The 12942-nt window shown below is 44.8% G+C and overlaps 1 protein-coding gene across 14 annotated transcripts in view; it reads right to left on the reverse strand.

The window, feature by feature from the left end:
• Positions 1–12942, reverse strand: part of RHBDD1 (rhomboid domain containing 1) — a 173878-nt gene that overhangs the window by 107409 nt on the left and 53527 nt on the right. The window lies entirely within an intron of this gene.

Genomic DNA, 12942 nt, shown 5'->3' on the forward strand with positions numbered 1-12942 from the left:
CTCAGTGCATCCCACACTCTGCCATCAGCTGTTCTAGAATGGTGGGTTAGTCATGTCACAGCCATCCGGTGAAGCTCACTGACTCGTCTGCTTCCAGAGCACCCCAGCCCACAGCCAAGGCATCCCAGCACTCGGCCTCGCTCATCCCTTGTCCCCGCTCTCATGGCCCACTAAGTCCATCACTGCACCCACCACCAGGCCCCCACATGCTCAAAGGTGACCACAGGTTGAGCCGAATGGCAGGCACCCCTTTCGTAAAAATCGTGTCCCTCCTTCCTTCCACTGTCTTCCCTCAGCAATGCTGCTTCTGCCTTTACTATAGCATGGACTCAGCCTACTGGGGAGGGAAGTGTTAACTACACATTGGCCCGGCTGTCTCTCTCTCTGTCTCTGTCTCTCTCTCTCGCTCTCTCACAAATTCTCTGAGGGCACCAATGATGTCTTCTTATTCATCTTTCATGCTAAATTAGAAACCAAAAACAAACAAACAAACGGTCAAGTGTATGAATATTTCCACAGCTTAGGGAAGTGACCTTCATTCCAGAAAGTTACTCAGGAGCCAGATGTAAACTCCAAGAGCACAGCGATTTCTGTCGTTTCCACATATGTATGACACACTCCTAGGGCCATGGCTGGCACTGGAAGACACTGGGATGTGGGTTGAATGAACGATTCAAGTGTCCCAGGACACCAGGAGGCAAGTTAAACCCATTATATCTTCAACTCAGAGTGCACCCCCTGAGCCACGGCGGTGACGGAGCTGAGGGGCTGACGTTTACTCCCCTACAGCGGACCTAGACTCAAAGCCAACACACGTTGCCTACCTCAGCAGCAACCAAGAGGGCAAAGGCCCTGGAAAATCACAGACAAAACAGCCACAAGTCATTTTCACCGTCTTAGAGCTAGCGAGAAGACTTGTTAGGTCCCAGGAAAAGAAGAGACCATGGAAGGCTTCGGAGAAAAGACCAGAGGAAGCCGTCTACAGGCAGGATGGCACTGATGTTTGTTCCAGGAGCTAATTCACTCCCATCGTTGCCCGAAAAAGCTCCTGCCACGTGCACACGCACTGTCACAATGCGTGTGTGTCTGCATGCATGCACATACACGCTCGCCCCCCCCACCCCCACAACCATCCCTTCAAGAGAGCTATTATCTTCATCAGATAGATTTACCTACAATATGTGCAACCTGATAATAAAAACATAGGATCAGACGCTCGGGTTCCATTTTTAGGGGAAGAAGAGCATGAGCTATGCTTTTCCTGAGCTTTTCCAAAAAAAATAAAATTGTGCTTATTTTGTTCTATTTTTAGGCTACATAAAACCCTTCAAATAGTTCTAGGAATGGCAGAGAAAGTGGTAGTTTGAGGGATACAAAGGAGAGGCCAGAAACAATTTTTTAAAAATAGTAACCTCGATTTCACAGAGAAGAAAATTGCATCGACATTTTTTAACTTTTTAACCCAATCTTCACGGTGAATCATATAGATACAAAATAACATGGGAGAAAATTTCAATTTAGAACTCCAACCTATTAAACAATCAATCCTGAACCTCATTTACAATTTAGAGTACAATGCAGTGAAATGAATTTCTTATCTCTCTAAATGAGTTTGCAGAAGTTTGAATTATAATCTAATTGTCCTCATGTAATTGCGAATAACTGGGGACGGAAAGCTGGCAGACCAGAGACCATATTGCACCATCATCCGACATTCCGCATTTTCACACAAGTCCCATCTCAAAACCCTGGCTGTCCTTACCATTTAAGCTCTATACGGGTGTTCATCTCTTAAAATAAGAGATGATGATCATCTCAATCAAAACTGAGGATTTTGCAACATAACACACACAAAAAGGGACATGCCACACAGGAAAGGAAACCTAGGCTCATTTTGAGAGGCAGTTACCCTTCTCCATGCCGTCGGTAACCATCTGACAGACCGCCTCCCCCTCCCTCGAAGGGACACCCGTGTCCTGAGAGAGGAAATGGACCCGTGGACAGGAAATGGGGCTGGAGACGTGTCTCCTTCCCAGCAGGCAGGGCGCCCAGTCCTAGCACCTGGGCACTTTGCCCCTGCCCCTGGGGGTGCTGCGGGGCCACAAGGAGGCCCTGGGCTTTGGCGGAAGCCAGTTAACAGCTTCAGAAGCAGACCGCGTTATGATCATAACTATATACATGAAACAGACGTTTTGATGCCTGCGTTGTCCGAGGAAGCCCATGGTTTCATAGCATCTGTCCACGAAGTATGTGCTCTACTCCATTCTTAGTCACCCCCACAGGCTGATGCCCCACGTGGCAGGCTCCTAGGAACATGGCTTCTTCTGGGCCTGATTAGGTCTTAGGCTGGGACTGAGGATTTGGTGATGGCCTGCCACCTTCCATCCCAATTCAAAGTAATTCTCTGGGACAGGACCACCCTCTTCAACCCGTGATGTTCAATACCCGTGATGTTACCAGCGCAGTAAACAGTCTGACACTAGCACTCAACAAATTTCTGGAGGAATGGAGCAGTGGAATTAAAATTGCATAAAAAGTGCCCATTTCTGATATACGTTACAATTGCATTCTGAAAACACAAGTTAGGCACGGTCACCAATTAACAATTGTTTTAATATCACATCTCATCCAGAGAGAAAATGATTAAACACAACGCCCTCCCCATCCTGCATACTTAGACAATGTATTACACAAAACACCCTCTCGATTAACAAAACAGCAACACCAAACCTATTATTATATCCCAGAATTGGTCACTGAGAAGCTTTATTTCTTCTGATAGCTCAGTAGTGACTCCCTTTAGAGAGCATAACAGCTATAATCAAACACCGACTGATGGCAAGGTACAGTCACAGGGGCCAGGCGCATTGCTGCCATGTCCAGTCACACGGGTCGTGCACCACGCAAACAGACTATGATGAGAAGAAATATCATTTGTCTGGGGTCTCAGGCGTTTCGCAAAGATCCAATATTCAAATTCAGATCATCACGTCTCAACTTCGCGGAAAGCACCCATGTAATTTCGTTCCAGTTGGGGCCTATATCTTAATCCAGTAGTTCTTAAGCTTGTTCAGGTTCTAAGCCCCTTTCAACGTCTGATGAAAGCCACAAATCCTGTCTGCAGGAAAATTACACATACACAAAATGTCACCTATAATTTTAAGAAGTTCACGGATGGTTTGAATTCCATCCACGGACCTCCGGTTAAAGACCCTTGCCTGAAGTGAAAATAATTCATCACAAATGGGAGAATTTCAAACACTAGCCCCAAGTCTAAACATTTCGTTTGTACTCAAATCCTAAGACAGGGGCAGCCTTTTGTTTGGATTACTTAGGTTTATTAACACGCCCCGTCTCTTGGCTGTTCTGCTGCTCTGTCGTGGTGTAACCTACTCCTAGATTCAATTTCCTCCCTGCCCAAATCCGACTGTTAGTCATTCTTCCAGCTGAAGCCTGAGAGTAAGAAATTCTGCTACTCTCTGTATGTCCGAAAAGATCTTTCATTTCAGCCTCCCATCTGTCCAGAGGTACAGCATCAACCACTGCTGCTAAAAAATCTAAGTCGGACTGTCCTTCACCTGTCTTTTCAGATTTTCTCTTTATTTTGGATACACTGCCATTAATACCACAATCACTCCAGTTGTACAACCCTGAAAAATCATTATCGTTTTGTACAACCCTGAAAAATCATTAGCCATTACTGTTTGTCCTATAGACCTCCAGAGATGCAGCGCTGACACAGAATTGGGGCTCAACTTGTGTTTGTGGGGAAAAAAAAAACTAAAAAAACACAAAAAATATTGAAAGGTTAAAAAATCAAATCGCCGTTGGTGCACATTACTTATAAGGGATAGTGACGGTAATTGTGGACCAAAACTAAGATGAAGATATTCCTGTGTGTTATATGTCAAATGTATTTCCATAAGGCTGGGAAGAAGATGATTGTGGATTTCAGTTATGCAAACTATATGCAGATATTATTAACAACAGTACAGAGGGTTCTTTCCAATCATGCCGGCATACACTGCTTCTCACTCCTTTGAGAGGTGACTTAGAAGGTTGAGCTAAGTGGTTATGCAAAATGTTCATGCTCCCATGTGCCACTGTTAAGGAATCAAAAGCCTAAGCTATGATTGAAAGCTGTGACAAGCTATAAAGGTCCTCCTCTGCTAAGTGGCAAATTCTTTCCACAGCTGAAGAAGCTGCCATCTCAGGCATAGCTCAGAAAGCAGAAAATGTATTACTCTAAGACATAATCTCCCGGTGTGTGCAGAGCAAACGACCTCATTAAGGACGTAGCTTGATGGAGACACAGTGTTAGACAAGGCAAGAGGACACGGTAAGGTAAGAGGCGGTCAGCTAGAAGGGGGCTGCTGTAGCACGTGTTCCAGAATTTCCTCCTGTAAAAGCAGTCTGTACCAGGCTGGAACTGCATTTAACAGAAGTTCTTAATTGTTTGGGGCTCTTAATGAACGATCCTAATAAACTGACCTAACAGCAGCAAGGTGTGGCAAGAGGTTTTCAGGTTTTTGAACATTCATGCCACTAGGGAAGACCTTGGTAGGACTGCTTCTTCCCAAGATAAACTGTTCTTAAACTGTTTGGTTTCTGTCCTGGATGCTTTCTTCAACCACTACTCCAGTACGTGTCTTTGGCAATGGCAATTTGGGAGAGACTTGGTCTATACGTTCTTTCTCTTCACCACATTCCCCGGCACCTCCTTCCTGCCACTGTTGGCTGCAGAAGTAAGAACCAGTCCTCTTCCAATATTATATTCCCTCCCAAGGGAGGCACTGAAATATTGGCCACGTAACCACTCTAATATCCATGTGCGTTTATTAAACATGGCACCAACCTCGGGCCTGGGGCTGGGAGCTGACCACTGACATTTACTTGAGTCCTAGACAAACATGATCTAGACAGAAACAAGAGTGCTGAAAAGGGATGAAAAGTCTCTCTTACAAAAGGGCTTCCAAGATAATAGATGATGCCCAGCCATTGGTTCTTGGTCCCATGGCCCTCAGCCTGGAAGCAAGATAACTTCATGAGCTGATTCAAGAGGGTGGCATTCATTCATTCATCAAATATGTACTGACTATTGCATAAATAAGACAAACACGGTCACGGCCTCGCGGAGCTTACAATCTGGTGGGGGCACACACACTCTCTAACTGCGAACTGTTTCAATGTAAGGAAGCAACTCTACTTTCCCTAGAGTAGTCTGGGATGGCTCCTTAAGTGACATTTAAAGTGACATCCATAGCATTTGGAGCTTGTATGCCCCGAGGGGAGGAAGGAAGCTTCACACAGGGAAAAGCACACAAGTAGGGGCTGTGAGGCTGGGAAGAACCTGGTGTGTTTTATGGCTGGAACATAGTGAGTTAGCGAGTGAGCATGAGGACATCCTACAGCATGAGATGAATTTGGAAAGGGGCGCAAACGCCAGATCTTATAAGCCATATGTGCCAAGGGGAGGAATTTAGGTTGTTTCCTGAGTACACCGGGAGGCCACAGGAGAATTTTTTTTTTCAATATATGAAATTTATTGTCAAATTGGTTTCCATACAACACCCAGTGCTCATCCCAAAAGGTGCCCTCCTCAATACCCATCACCCACCCTCCCCTCCTTCCCACCCCTCGTCAACCCTCAGTTTGTTCTCAGTTTTTAAGAGTCTCTTACGCTTTGGCTCTCTCGCACTCTAACCTCTTTTTTTTTTTTTTTTTTTCCTTCCCCTCCCCCATGGGTTTCTGTTAAGTTTCTCAAGATCCACATAAGAGTGAAACCATATGGTATCTGTCTTTCTCTGTATGGTTTATTTCACTTAGCATCACACTCTCCAGTTCCATCCACGTTGCTACAAAAGGCCATATTTCATTCTTTCTCATTGCCATGTAGTATTCCATTGTGTATATAAACCACAATTTCTTTATCCATTCATCAGTTGATGGACATTTAGGCTCTTTCCACAATTTGGCTATTGTTGAGAGTGCTGCTATAAACATTGGGGTACAAGTGCCCCTATGCATCAGTACTCCACAGGAGAATTTTAAATGGGAGAATTTTTCACAATGATCTATTCTGTCCAGTGGGAGAGCAGAATCTACAGAGGCAAGAGCCAGCGCAGGAGACTAGTAAGGAGGCTCATGTAGCTCAGATGAAGAATGAGGGCAGCTTGGAAGACGGTGGTAGCAGCAAAGGTGGGGAGAAGTGAGTGGCATCTATTCTGGCAGCAGAGATGAAAGAACTTGCAGTGGACTCCATGTAGGGGGTGCAGGAAGGGGAGAAATCTAGGCTGCTGCCTTGTGCAACAAGACGGACAGTGAAAGCCTTGGGGCACCTGGGTGGCTCAATCGGTTAAGCGTCTGACTGTGGCTCAGGTCACGATCTCGCGGTTCATGGGTTCGAGCCCCACGTCAGGCTCTGTGCTGACAGCTCAGAGCCTGGAGCTTCAGATTCTGTGTCTCCCTCTCGCTCTCTGCCTCTCCCTCGCTTGCACTCTCTCTTAATACTAAACAAACATTTAAAAAAATTAAAAAAAAAAAAAAGGATGGACAGCAGAACCCTTTACTGGGATATGGGAAACTGGGAAGAGGAGAGGGCAGGGTGGATAGAGTTCAAAGCTCAGTATTGATGTGTTTCGGGACAGACGCCTGCAAGACAACTAAATAGAGGCAAGTAGTACAGTATTCAGTAGGAAGCTGGGAACCAAGTTGGAAACTGAGTGTAAGAATAATTCAAAATACTGCTCCAGGATATTTCATGTTACTTGACTTCTAGAATATTTGTATATACTAGGACGACAATATATCTTTATGTATATAACATAAGACACATTATAGACACACAAATATACATATATGTATCTAAAAATAAGATTTAAAGAAGGTACTGTACATTAAAACAGCAACAGATAATGGGGGGGGGGGGAGGAGCAGGGAGTAACATCTTCCTTTCTATTTTCCAAACTTCTTATAATAGTGTTTTAGTAATTGCATTTTTTTTTTCAAATACAAAGGGAACAGAATTTGGCGAGGCCCTCATTTAAAGAACGGCATTTCTCTCACCAGTGTGGTGGATAAATCTAAATGTTTTTGTTGTTGTGAGGGTAAATCGTCAAGAATGTTCTCTCCCATGTGGCACAGGCAAATGTTTTCAGATAGCACTCCAGATGAAAATCTGTAGCTTTGCGGTATTACGAAGTTTCTTTAGAATCTGTCGTTGTTACTCAGATTTTCAAAACGAAATGAAAGGTGTGCCAAATTAACTGAAAGCAACAGGTCGGTTTTATTTTGCACGCGACATAAGCAAACAACGATTCCCCTTCACCCCACACACTTAATTGGGGCACAGACGTTACAGAGTCCGTCCATGCGATTCTAGAAGTGAGGCCTGTGCTCCTTTGCTCGCCAGACACCTCACAGGACCAGACGTATCCTACAGCTTCCTTTCCCTGGTTTTCCAAATTCACTATTGAGTAGCTTCCATTTGCCCAAACTCTCTCCCTCTTCTCTGCACCATCCCACATGCACCCCGGCCCCTGGGATCATCTAAGAAAGTGCTTGAGAACAGGGGAAACTGGAGTTCTATCACCTGGGGCTGAATCCTGGCTGTGACACCTTTGGGACCAACGTGCACCCACCTGCACTGGCTCTCCCCACTGGCACTGTCTTAGTTCAGGCCTCTCCCTGGCTCCGTCCCCCTTGCTCTGCTCCAGCCTGGCTCACCATTGTGCAAGCACTCTCTCTAACAAGCCAGCCTCGCCCCAATCCTTAAGCCTCTTGGTAGCTCCCCAGTGTTTCTAGAATAAAACACAAGCTAGCCTTGTTACATCCTTCACGTGGCTCCAGCTGCCTCTTAGCCTTCGCTCTCCACTGCCAGCCCGCAGCTCGACCACACCCAAGCTCGAGCCATTTGCAAAAGCCTCGCTTTCACCCTTCCCAACTTTGTATGCAATATTGCCTTCACCCGGCTAAGCCCTAGCAAAACGCTCCTGGCCAGCACGTTCCTGCAGGACAGGGTAGGGTCTGCGGCTCCTCTGTATTTTCCTGGCACCCAGATCTTTCCTCGTCTGCTGATTTCTCTGCCATCACCCTGCTGCTTAATCTAGTGGCTCTCAACCCTATTATACCCGATGCCCCCTTAAACTCAAACAGTCTGCAAGGCTCCATCTTCTTGAAATAAAATTTATAAACAATCACAATTACACACATACTTCTTAAGACACAGACACATACACACACACAATTTCAACTCAACGTTATAATGCTCTGGCTGTAAAATAAAGATTTTTAACAAGCAATGCAACAAAATCATAGGAATTATTTGCATAGGATACTACCAGAAGACACATAAAATGGTCCTTTGCTTGCCCCTACGTATGGAATCTGCATGAAGGTGAAAATAGTATATGCAGGCAGATACAGATGGGCTTTTTGTGACTCAAACACCACGTGCAGGGTTCCATCGGTGACATGATTTTATGTGACGATAAATAACTTTTGACTCCAAAAAAAGCAAAGTACAATCTTCCCTTAAGTTACATTTACAATTTTCCTGGAAAAGTCATTGTATATTAAATCCATGCCAAAAAAAAAAAAAAAAAGCAAACACACACACACACACACACACACACACAACTTTGTGTTTATATGAAAAGCACAACTAGGTTTTAGGCTCGGATAATCATAAACAGCTTATTCACCTACATAAATGTCCTTCCAACAGATTTGGGGATGGGAGAGTTATGCAGGATCATTCTGGTTGGAGGGCACTGTCCTGCATGGTGCAGGGCGATTAGTACCTCTGGCCCCTGCATACCCAATGCCAGCAGCACCGCTAATCATTATAATAACAAAAAACAACCCTGCCAATTTCCAAAGTCCTTCCTGGGGACCGAAGCCACCTATCCCAGTGGAAAACCACTGGCTTAGTACACAGCAAATGCTTATTAAATGTTTGTGGAATTGATAACCTTTAATCATTAGGCCTCAAAAATCTTTCTTTTCAAAGTACTTCCCATGTGACTATACTATGCACAAATTCCAAGGATTCCAAGTAAATCTACAACATATTGAACTGATACGCAAGCAAACTTCCCACCACGACTGAAATGCACATGGGGAGTAAGAATATTTGAAAGAGGCCATGATCACTTCCACATTGCACTGTGGCAGAATAAATGCAACTTGGCACGTGAAAAATGCTTTGCCATCTGCTATTACTATAGACAGAAATATTTCTGGATACCACATGAATGATTATTTGCACATCACCTCCACAAGTAAATATAAAATGAAAGAGAAGTTGGATTGTTTATAGCCTGATTGTAACATGTGCTACTGTTATGAAGCAAATGGATGTTCCTGTGAGCTCAGCCTTATGGAGGGGTTTTCAGAAGCAGTGTGATTCCTAGAAATCCCATGGTAGGGGGGCAGCTCTCTGAGGTTGTAGGAAGAGACCGGCATCAGTGACCCCGATTAATAGGAGTCATCACAGGGATACACAAGGAAAAAGGGTGGCAGGGTGGGGTGCTTGGGAGGCTCAGTCAGCTGAGCATCCGACTCTCGATTCTGGCACAGGTCATGATCTTCATGGGTTCAAGCCCCGCACTGGGATTCATGCTGACAGTATGGAGCCTGCTTGGAATTTTCTGTCTCTCTCTCTCAAAATAAATAAATAAATAAATAAACTTAAAAAAAAAAGTTACAGCTCCGTGGACTCCACCCCCAGAAATTCTTCAAAATTTCCTTAGAGTGGGATGCTGACATCATTTTGTTCGGTTTTTCTTTTTTTTTGGTTTTGTTAATTCCCTAGGTGATTTTAATGTGTTGAGGTCCACTGATCTCAAGCCAGAGTTCAAATTCTAATGGTGAGATTACACCTACATCGTAGGCCAATAAGAAAAACATTTTGAGTCTAGGCAAGCCTCTTTACCCTACAAATTACCCCATAGAAGTGACATCTGTTTCCCTTCTTGGTAAGTGGGCCTTAATATATTCTACTATAATGCTGCAAGAGAGTAAGTATAACTTCGAAAATTCATGCAAGGAAACATGTGAGCTCACTTCAAAAGATTTACAAGTTCTTTGAACTTATAAAAACCTGGTAATTCAGCTAGTGTGCCCACATATCCAAGAAAGTGATATACACATGGCCGAAGGTAACCAACAGGAAAGAGTTAAGGTGATCCCCGAATCCCTAGATCCAACACAAAGACTGGGAAACAAAACTGGATCACAGTGTTAGCCTCTAATTTCAGAAAAACTAAGTTCCACTTGTGGTTAAATCTGGTCTAAATCGAAATTCTGACTAATGAATGCCCCACCTACTACATGACTCAGAGACCTGGGTGTGCCATTGATATCACAGACTGCTTCTGTAGCAGCTTTGTTGGTATGCCTGGAAGGCAGAGTTTATGCTAAACATGAGCACAGAACCACGGGCAACACAGTTCTGAAAATGCCTATTAGAGGAGAATCTGTTTAAGCAAAGCAACCTGCTAGGCTGAGCATCTGTGGAAGCCACGAGACCCACAAGAGCTCATCTCAGGGCACTGTCAGTGTCAAAGAAATGGTCCCACCTCCAATGGAGGCCCAAGGTGGGGAGATATTCCCTCATCTCCCTTCCTTGCAGCTGTACACAGGCATAGGACCTATACTTGGCCAGTGAGACAGATCTCATCTTGAGAATCTTATGATGAGAGTCCAGGGAAGCAATGTTCCAGTTCCATCCAGTTCTCTCAGGTGTTTCCAGCACAGTGCTTCAGTATTCTCAACAATTCTACAAGATATCGGACAGCCTTCTGATCAGTCCTTTTGTGGTTAAGCTTGCCAGAGTTGATTCATGTTTTCAACCAAGAATCCCAATTGGGGGGTTCCAGGTGTATATATGGAATCTGAGGCGATAAGTGGCTCTATTTTCTCTAGAATCGCCACTAGCCCTAGGACGATGGAAGGTCGGAGCTTTTGGTCAACTCTGCCACCAGGTAGGTGAGCTTCTGCATGTGGAGAATGAAGGTGTGGTGGACAGATTCCAAGATGGGCCCTGATGATACCTGATTGCTGGTCTTCACCCCTTTTACAATCCTTTCTTCCTGCGCATGGGTGGGACCTGCGACTTCCTTCCAAACAGAATAGAGCGTGCCACTTCCACGATTGCGTTACATAAGATCGTAACTTCTGCCTTACAAGCAGAAGACTCTTTTTTGCGCCCTTTGATGAAGGAAGCTGCTCAACTGTGAGCTAACCCGTGGAGAGAATCCAGTGGCGAGGGACTGAGGATGCCCCTGGCTGACAGGAGACAGCAAAGCCCTTGGTCCAACAACCCACAAGGAACTGTGCTCTTTGATGAACCACATGGCTTGGAAGCAGATCCTTCCACGTCAAGCCTTCAGATGAGATCTTAGTGCTGGCTGACACCTTTGCTGCAGTCTTGTGAGAAATCCTGAAGCCAGAGACCCAGATAAGCCATGCCCAGCCTCCTGCTGCACAAACACCATGAAATAACAGATACGTGCTCTTTTAAGCCACCACACTTGATACGGTTTATTACATAGCAATAAATAACTAACACAGAAGCCAACACAGGAAAAGAAATAGAGCCAGGAGATGGAGACAAAATCCTAACACACCTTGTCCACACCTCCAAATCCTACCACATCTGATGCCTCTGAAGCCCTGGCCTGCACCACCGGAAATTCTAATCATGTAAGCCAACAGAGGTCCTTTTCTTTGATCAAGTTAGTTTCAGCTGGGCTTCTTTAAAATGTAACCGGAAGAATCTCAACAACAAAAGTGTCCGAGGATGACAGAAGCGAGGTAGAACCAGCAGATCTCAAAGTCTGAAGGGGAGTTCTGCCAGACGCTCTTTCAGTTCCGGCATAAGCTAAGGCTCCAGGTGGGATAGGGGACTTGATGATTCTAACGAAAGAGTCAAAAACGTGTCACGTACACTGAAGAATTATTAACCCAGATGGTCGAGTCACCAAATCAATTCTCAGAACCTCCGCCCTGGTATCAGATACAGGTCCATTCCTCATGTGTGGAAGATAATAAAAGTAATCTTGCAAGACTTAAAAGAGAAAAAATACATATAAAAGTATTCCATATAATGCCTGCCCTATTGTAGGTGTGAAGCAAGAGGTGAGGAAAAAATTCAAACATCTCATTTTTTTAACTGAGGAACACTATTTACCACCTCTACGAAAGAGCTCTGTGAAGTTCACGGAGACTTTACTCAGTAAGTGTTAGCACAGACTTCCAGGGGGTTGCAGGACTCGGGCGGCACTGGAAGACTTTGGGAAGCTCTGACTAGCTTCAGTGATTCTTCTTGTGCCCACAGAAGACAACTCAGGGGCCCTGACGTGGTGGCGGCTCTCCCAAGGAGCCGGATGCTGATTTCAGGACTTTCCCTGTGGTATCTCTCGTTTTCCCAGACAGCCCATAAGACGGGTACTATTATTGGTCCCATTTTACAGATGAGGACTTGAGATTCAGAGAGAAGTAAAACCAAGGGCCAAGCTTACAGAGAGCGAGGAGAAAGCGCGAGCGGCACTCAATAAATGTGTATTGAAAGGAAGACTCAGGAATGTATCCATCCCAAGGATCCCCACCTCCCTGATGGACACACTTTCTGCTTGTCTTTGCCTCAGACTCGGCACATCTGAGGAAGTTTGACTAGGAAGTATAACCTGCAGTGAGGAGCCTGAGACTCCGACAGAAGCATGAGTAGGAACCATGTCATTGTTCATGTGACACAAGTCTAACAATACCATGGGTCACTTCTGAGCCACAAAGCACTTGCGAAAAAATCAAATAATCTACTCTGATTTCTAACTTACAATCCTCAACAAGTTGTTTTTTTTTTTCTTTCAAAAAACCAGTGCGTGCCTTCTTCAAATCTATGAAAAGCTTTATTGCACCAGGTGATTTCAATCTCGTTTA

This window comes from Panthera onca, chromosome C1 (assembly GCF_046562875.1).
Source record: "Panthera onca isolate mPanOnc1 chromosome C1, mPanOnc1 haplotype 2, whole genome shotgun sequence".
In the NCBI taxonomy this organism is placed as follows: domain Eukaryota; kingdom Metazoa; phylum Chordata; class Mammalia; order Carnivora; family Felidae; genus Panthera; species Panthera onca.